Here is an 8293-nt window from a genome sequence, read left to right on the forward strand (position 1 = left end):
GAGAGTCGCCCCACTGCTCTGTGAGTAGTTCAGAAAGGAAAAATAAAATGATAATAACGCAGTGTTATCATTTTATTTTTCGGTCATGGCTCAGCTGGTTAAGGGCGGTGTGGGGCTGGTCTGTGAAGGAACAGGGGGAGGAGTGGTGGGCACTCTCTTAAGTGCACATAATGGTTTGTACGACTGTTTTGTGCTGGCAAAAAATTAATATACACTTCGCATATTCTTCACCGGCTGTATTGCACAGCTTGGGTGGAGAACATTCTCAGCCTCCCAGTCAGTTTCTGAGCGCCGAACCACAGTGCTTAGACCAATCACAACTCTGCTGTTGAGCAGCATTATGATTGCCTAGGTGAGTCTGGAAGCTTCCTGGAGTCTGCCAAAGAGGACAGCGAAGGAGCAGCCAGTCTGCAGTTAAGTAGGTTTTCCCCCATTTCTCCACCACCCTCGTTAAGTAGCGGCCGCCACTGCTATCATTTGCCTGTACCATTAGCTATAATGTTGCCTCAATCACAGCAAGAGCAGCACTAAAGGAGATGGCAATGCCGTGAATTTTAGCTTTATAAAGCTTCAGAATGCCAATTACTGTGCTATTCGTGGAACTTCTCCACTGCTGCCTTTCGTCTCCAGTTGGCTGCCTTTTGTTTCCTGCTTTCTGCCTTTTGTTTCCTGCTTTCTGCCTTTTGTTTACTGCTTGCTTTCTGTTGTGTCCTGCTTTTCCCTCATGGTTGTTGCCCTTCGATTCCTGGTTCCTGCCAGTGACTACGTTTCGGCCTTATACTGCCTCGCTGGTTCTAAGTGGTGCAGAAACAAATGATGGACGGAATGCTGAATGAATCAAACTTTCATCCCAGTCAAGAGATCTGGGTTAAATCCATCGTTCTTTCGCTCACTACGCCACCCCAGTTAGCACCCAGCCATTTGCAAATCAGTCTTGACTCTGCTCCTCATGGGAACAGTCCAACCCGAACTGCCAAACTGGGTCCTCCCTGAACGAGAAACTGGCATCCTGGGACCGGTTTCAGAGTAACACCCCTCATCAACCAGGCTAGTTTGAATCCAGGAGCACAGCAAGCAAGGGACCCACGTTCTCAGGACGGAAGATAAAAATGAATTGCAGATAAGCCTCAACAACTTTTGTCAAAGTTATGCGCATACCGATCATTAAGATAAGAGGTATTTAGAGGCAGCTGAGCAGGAATACATTAACTGGGCTTTTCTACTAGTATTTTGTCCTTGGTTTTGTTTTTCTGCTCATTTCTTGTCCTCTGTTTGTGTCTTCTCTGCTATTTATTATTCAAAGTTTTATATAGCACAAACAAGATCTTTGCAGATATCAGAGCGCTTTACAGAGACAGGGGTAGGGGCGGGGAGAATAGATACAATATTGGGTACAATATGATAGCAAAGTAGAGTAGGATAACAATCGAGTACATATATGAGAACCAGTAAACGATCAAGTAACTAATAAAACAAAAAGCGGTGCAGAGACTTAAATCCAGCAACAATAGAGATCAGGTGAGCTTAGGCCAAAACGGATGGCTATTTCCTCTTTCTTAATGCTTGCAGGAACAAGGGGTAGGGGCAACAGGAAGGTAGTTGGAACCGACTATTAGGAACAAAATAGTAGTCGGTAGTAAGTGAAATAGCATAATAGGATATCAGTCATGTACAAATAAAATGCAATAGACAACTGGTAACCAGTACTGCAGCAACAATACAGACGCCTCTGTTCCAGCAGCAGAAGAGTTCAGGTGAACTTGGCCATAAGGATGGCTTTTACCTCTTTCTTAAAAAGTGCAGTGGAGGGGATATGCCTAGTTTCAGGCGGGAGTGCGTTCCAGATCCTGGGCGCCATTCCTGAGAAGGAGCGTTTGTATGTTTTTTCCTTCCGGAATCTACGAGGTTTCAGGAGTACATTTTTTGTACTTCTATTGGATCTCGAGCCTCCTGATATAGTCAGCTTTTGGGTGAGGTAGCTGGGTGACTTGTGATGTACGGCCGAGTGTGTCATAACGGCTATTTTCAGCTGTATTCTGGCCTCAAAGGGCAGCCAGTTCAGAGATTTTAAATCAGGGAATATATGAGAGTGTTTCCTAGAACCAGTGATGAGTCTCGCGGCAGCGTTCAAGGAGGCTCTTAGGGGAGCGGTTGTTGAAAGAGGGAGTCTGCTAAGGGTCGCAATTCCATAGTCTATGCAAGGGATGACTAGGGCCTGTACCGCAGTTTGGAAGTCCTTAGCTGGGAGGAAGCGTTTAAGTTTCCTCAACGTGTTGACTTGGAAGTTAGCTCCTTTAGTGGCTTTGCTAATGTGCTGCTGCATGTTGAGCTTGGCGTCAAGTGTAATGCCTAAGGATTTTGCAGATTCCACAATGGTGGGTTGGACATTGAGCGCAGTTAGCTGATTGAGCCAGGTTTTGGTGATGGCAATTTACGTGGGGGGTGAGATCAGAAGGAACTCAGTTTTCAGAGCATTTAATTTGAGGTGATTATCGCCAACCATGATTGGGTGTTTCTGAGTGTGGAGTTCAGAAGCTTAATGTCTTCCTGGGATTGTAGCTTGAGGTAAAGTTGAGTGTCATCGGCGTACATATGGAAGAGTACATTGGATGCTTGAAGCAAGGATGTGAGTGGTTCCATGATGAGGTTGAACAAAGTGGGGGATAGGGAGGAGCCTTGTGGGACGCCTAAAGTTACCGGCACCGGTGAGGACAGCACATTGTTGATCTTGAACTTCTGTGAACGGTTATGTAGGAAGGAAGTGAACCATTTGAGAACAGTCCCGGATAGACCCATTCTGGTCTTTAGCAGCTCCAGAAGGTTCTCATGTTTGACAGTATCAAAAGCTGAGGATAGGTCAAGAAGGATGAGGAGGCAGGAATCGTTGCGGTCAAGGATTTGGAGGGCGTCGTCAATTATGTGAGTCATAGCCGTTTCCGTGCTGTGTTTCGCTCGGAAGTCTGATTGATGAGGGTTGAGGAGGTCAAACTGATCAATGTGTTTAGTCAGTTGGAGTTGTACACATTTTTCCAGAAGCTTGGCCAAGGTGGGGATATTGGTGATAGGGCGATAGTTGTTCAAGTCAGCCGGGTCAGCTGTAGGTTTCTTGAGTATAGGTGTGACTTGCCCCACCTTGAGGGAGTCTGGGATGAGGCCTTATTGAAGAGAGCTGTTAATGATTTTGGTCCAGAGTGGGAGGAGCAGGGGGGTGAAGTCTTTCACAGCATTAGCAGGTAGGGGGTCAGTGAAGTGATTAGAGGGCTTCAAGGTGCTGAGCAGTTTGCGAATTGCTTCTTCAGTGTAGGTGTCGAATGACGTCCATGATGCTTTGTTTTTAGGGTGAGTGGTAGTCATGCTGATGGGGCTGGAGTATCGGCTTGCATCAATGAGAAGATCACTTCTTATGTTGTCGATCTTTAGCTTAAAGAATGCGGAAAAGTCTTCACAGTGTGGAATATCGCTTGTTGCGCTGTTTGATTGTGAGGGTTGCATCTTGGTTTGAGATTTGATTAGATCGAACAGTTTCCTTGGTCGGATCTTTGCTTGGTCCAGCTGGAGGCTGAAGAACTCTGATTTCGAACGCTTGATTTTCCTAAAGTAGGCATTTCTCTTGCTCTTTAGCATTTTAAGGTGCAGTGCTGAGGGGTCAGATCTCCAGGTGCGCTCTGCCATTCGCAAAGCACGTGTCTTCATTGAGTCTGCCATCATACCAAGGATTCGATTTCTTGGTGGAGACTCTTTTCAATTGCAGGGGGCAGCTTCATTGATTATTGAGTTCATAGAATCGAGGTAGAGGTCAGTCAATGATTGAACATCAGGGGCGCCCACAGGGGGAACGAGGAGACTGCGAGTGTGAGAAGGCAGGCAGTTCGGGTTGAGATTCTTCATGTCCCTTTTCCAGATCTTGGATTTGGTGGGTTGAGCCATGTTAGGTTTAACTTTTTCATTGATGAAGAAAGTGATAATGTGATGGTCTGACCAGTCACAGGGTTGGATCGACCCCAATTGGGTAGCGTCCTCTTTGGCGATGATCAGGTCGAGGATCGAGCCTTTGTCGTGTGTCGGGCTGTTACAGATTTGGGTGAGGTCAAGCGCATTAAGGAAAGTTTTGAGACTATTCACCACTGCGTCTTTCTGATCGTTCCAATGGAGAGTGAAGTCACCCAGGTAAATTTGAGTGGTCTGCCGACCGGCATTGGATGCGATCGTGTCCATGAGTTGTTGGATAAAGGTGAGGTTGTCCCCGGGCGGGTGGTAGATGACATGTAAAGAGCATACAGGTTTGCCCTCGCTGGAGATATCGAGGCGGAAGAGTTCACAGGAAGTGAGGGAGGGGGAGATGACTTTGGTCACAGAGAGGGTGCTCCTAAAAATGCATGCGATTCCACCGCCCGTCTTGCCGGTCCTGTCGAGCCTGATGATGTGGTAGTTGGGGGGGAGGGACTCATATGTCCATTATAGGCGTAGAAGTTTCAGTTAGCCACGTTTCAGTCAGAATGGCCAGGCCGAGGTCCAATGCTATAATGAGATCCGCGATGTCGGAGGAGTGTCTCGTGGCCGATCTACAGTTGAGTAGGATGCATTTGAGTCTGGGGGTGAGAAGGGTGATTGAGTGTTCTAGAGAGAGGGGGACTTCTCTGAGGTTATTGGGGATGGAACTTCTGTTGCTCAGAGTGGGGGGCCTAAGGGGATTAGTGAGGATTGTGGGAATGGGGAGGTGTGTAGCGGTTGTGTGTTTTAAGGGACCAGGGCCGAATGAGCGAAGGAGGGTGCATAGGTCATGGTCCGAAAGGGGGTTGAGGGCACGACGGGGGCGTGTGTGATTGCGGGCAGGGATAGAGGGCCAGCGCGGGGAGTATGATTTGTGAGGGTATGTAGGGTGGGTGGGGGGTTTGTTGCGTGATGGGGCGGTGATAGGTAGGGGTTGTCTGGTGAGTGTGGTAAGTAGATCTTTGATGGTGTGGAGCTCTTCTTTGACTTGTAAGAGGGTGGCTATAATCATGTCCAGAGGTGGGTTAGGGGTAGAGTGAGGGATGGGCGCCGTGGGCGAGTCGTTGATTAGGGAGCTGGAAAGGGGACTGGCAGGGGGGTGGGGGGGCTATGCTAGCATTGGTGCTGGGCTCTGAGTTAATAGTGAGTGAGGTGTCATTCGATGGGTGTGAGAGAATGTGGGTGAGGGGTATGGATGGGAAAGGGGGGGTGTTGGAGGCATATGTGGGGGTGCTAGAGGGGGGCGGAGCAAGTGAGTTGAGGGGTGAGGGGAGGCTGGAGACAGTGGGGGTGTGTCGAGGGTATTGGGGGCTGAGAGTGGGGGGGGCTAATTTCTTGCTCTTCGGGGCTTTTTTGCTAGTTTCTTGCCCTCTATTTCTGCCTTCTCTGCTCTTTTAGGTTCTTTTTTTTTTTGCCTTTTCTGATATTTTATGCAAATTTCTTGCCCCCTATTTTGATTTTTTTTTTCCTGCTTTTTTTTCCCTCTTCCTGCCATTTCCCTTCTCTCGCCACCCAGCGAACCACCATCCCCCCAGGACACCCTCCCTGCCAGACTTTGGAAAGAAACTTAAGACTTGGCTTTTCGACAGACACCTTGCATCCCGCGCCTTAGGGGTGACAGTGCAGCACTTTACAAATTATGATTCATTGATTACCCACTTCAGCCATAAATATACAGCTGAGACCGCCAATATACTCGAACTACAAAAATCTAATACCAGCTCTCAGCAGAATGCAATTAGTATCTTCAGTTTGCTAAACACTCTTATTACATTTGATATTATTTATTAATATATTATTATTATTATATAAAAACACGCCCGATTCCGAAAAATTCGGAAGTTTGCGGCCGCCATTGTTGCCCGGAACAGCCTCACTGACGCTCGAGGTAAGGTTTTTTCTGACCCTTCTCGTCCTCATATTTTTCATTCATTCTCTCCCTCGCGCTGTGTTATCTTTCTCCCTCACTCCTTTTCCTCTCTGCCCGTTTCTCCTGGTCCTGTTTCTATAGTTTCTCTCTGGCCGGCCCAGTGTCTGCCTCTCTCCTCTTTTGCTTTCACTCTCCACTGCAGCCGGTGCAGGCAGCGCCTCTCCAGGGACAGGAAAGAAAAGTCTCTGCGGCGCAGACTTTCGTAATGTTTGGGGAATTTGCGGGGCTCGTTTCCAGCCAACGGAGTAACGGTGCGCAGTTTGAATCGCCTGCTCCTCCTTTCACCCTCCGGTCCCTCCTTCCACCCGCGCCGGGCACCTCACTCCAGCTGTGAGAGGGATCATGGCGCTGTCCGGCAGGGGGGTCTGTCCGGCTGAGCGAGGGCCGCCCCCATACTGTCCGAGGTTGCGCCCCTCGCCGCATCATGCCGCTCCTGGACTTCATCTGGTCCTGCTTCTCCCGGGCCAAGGTAAGGGCCTCCCCGACCCCCGCAGCCCTCCCCGACCCCCGCTTCAGGAAGCAGGAGAAGCCACAGAAAACTGACAGCGTGTCCTGGAAGACAGCTGTGCAGGCAGGGACTGGGGGCTGTGCAGGCAGGGACTGGGGGCTGTGCAGGCAGGGACTGGGGGCTGTGCAGGGAGGGGCTGGGGTTATGCATGTAGGGGCTGGGGGTTATGCCGGCAGGGGCTGGGGTGCGTGCAGGCGGCTGGTGCGTGTGCTGAAGCAGCCTGGGGAGGACGTCTGCGCAAGGTAAAAGGATGTATCCGGATCTTTAAATATCATGAAAATTGTCGTTTCTACAGACCGCTAATTTAGTCGTATACGGAATTAAGGCGGCTAGAGTTTTGTCCAAGATCACACAATTCCGGCCAAGTAGAGAAGGACTGATTAGAATCTATAGTTTTTGCAGCGTGAATGTTTCTGGATTCACTATGCTGTGCATTAATCCGTGGTCTTGTGGTTGGGTCCGGAATCGTAGTAGTTTTTTTTTTTTTTTTTTTTCGTAGCCCAGGTGGGCGTCGACATCTCACCCTTTGGTGTATTTGCGGTGACGTCGGCATGCTTCCTGCGGAAGCTCCCACTCTTGGGCACAATCTTCAGACTCTTTTTTTTCCGCAGTTGGGTCTGGATAGTTCCCGAAAGGGTTCCAGACATTTTTGGAGAAAGAAGGAAAAGAAGCAATTTTTGCATGAAAAGATTGGGAGAGACTAGAGGAGACGACACCATCGAAGAAGACAACGAAGGAAGGAACTTCAAGAACTTCGACGTCCATCGGGGAATGCGTGCTCAGGGGGCTCCCTAAACGCAGGATATGGACAACACTCCCTTAAAAATTCTGCCGTAACTTCCACCACAAGTACGCGCAGAAGGACCAGCACCCGGTTTGCAACCTTTGCCTACCGGTCGACCACAAGAGCGAGGATTGCAACGCCTGCTCCGCCTTCACGCCGAAGACTCTGCGAATTCGAGCGAGACAGAGGGTAGCCAACGGCAGCATCCAGGGCAAGGGCCAGCCACTGTCCCTTCGAGACCTGGGGTTATCATCAGACGAAGAGGACAACAACGCCGCAGAAGACGACGGCTACACGGTCGTAGAGACCGATATTAAGAAGACTCCTGTAAAGGTAGGAGACTCTACGACCCCTAGAGCCTCGAGAGACCCAGAGTCTCAAAAGATCGAGGGGAAAGCCTCGAAAGCGCCGATGCCGAAAACCTCGGCGTCTGCAGCAAAACCCAGGCCCAGCGGATCCTCTGAGAAGGAGTCCCCGGCGCCGAGAGCTGGAGAACAGCCAAAGTCGTCGAAAAACGTCCCCGAAAAGGAACGTTCGACGCCAAAGGAAAAAGACCCGAAGAAAATTTCGGCGCCGACTAAGGACCCGAAGGTCAGCTCGACGCCGAAAGTCGGCTCGGCGCTAAGCTTTCTGCCGAAAAGACCAGCAGAACCATTAGACGAAAGAACATGCTGCCGAAATGGAAAAAAAGAAGAGACGCTTCGAGGCAGAGATGGAAAACATCCTGCAGCGAAAGCGAGAATTCGACGCCAGGATGAAGGACTTCATAATCCCGACTAAAACCTAAGACACAGGTGGTCGAGATAATGGAGGAAGAGGTGGAAGAAGTCTATGAACAGTCGGAGAACGTCAAAACACCCCCTCCCACGCCCCGCCTTTCTGCCCCACCAATACTCCCTCCAAGGGGCCGCAACTGTGGAGTGTTATACACTTCTGTTTCCAGAAAACTGAGTGACTGAAACAGTTTTAATGTATACCAGCCTTTATCACAGTGATCAATTTAAGAACACATTATTTCAAAGAGGCAGACATCTTGTGTGTGAAAGTGAAATCTGGGAGTTACCCCAGGTCCCCGAAATGC

The sequence above is a fragment of the Lissotriton vulgaris genome, chromosome 3_1 (genome assembly GCF_964263255.1).
Source record: "Lissotriton vulgaris chromosome 3_1, aLisVul1.2, whole genome shotgun sequence".
NCBI lineage: Eukaryota > Metazoa > Chordata > Amphibia > Caudata > Salamandridae > Lissotriton > Lissotriton vulgaris.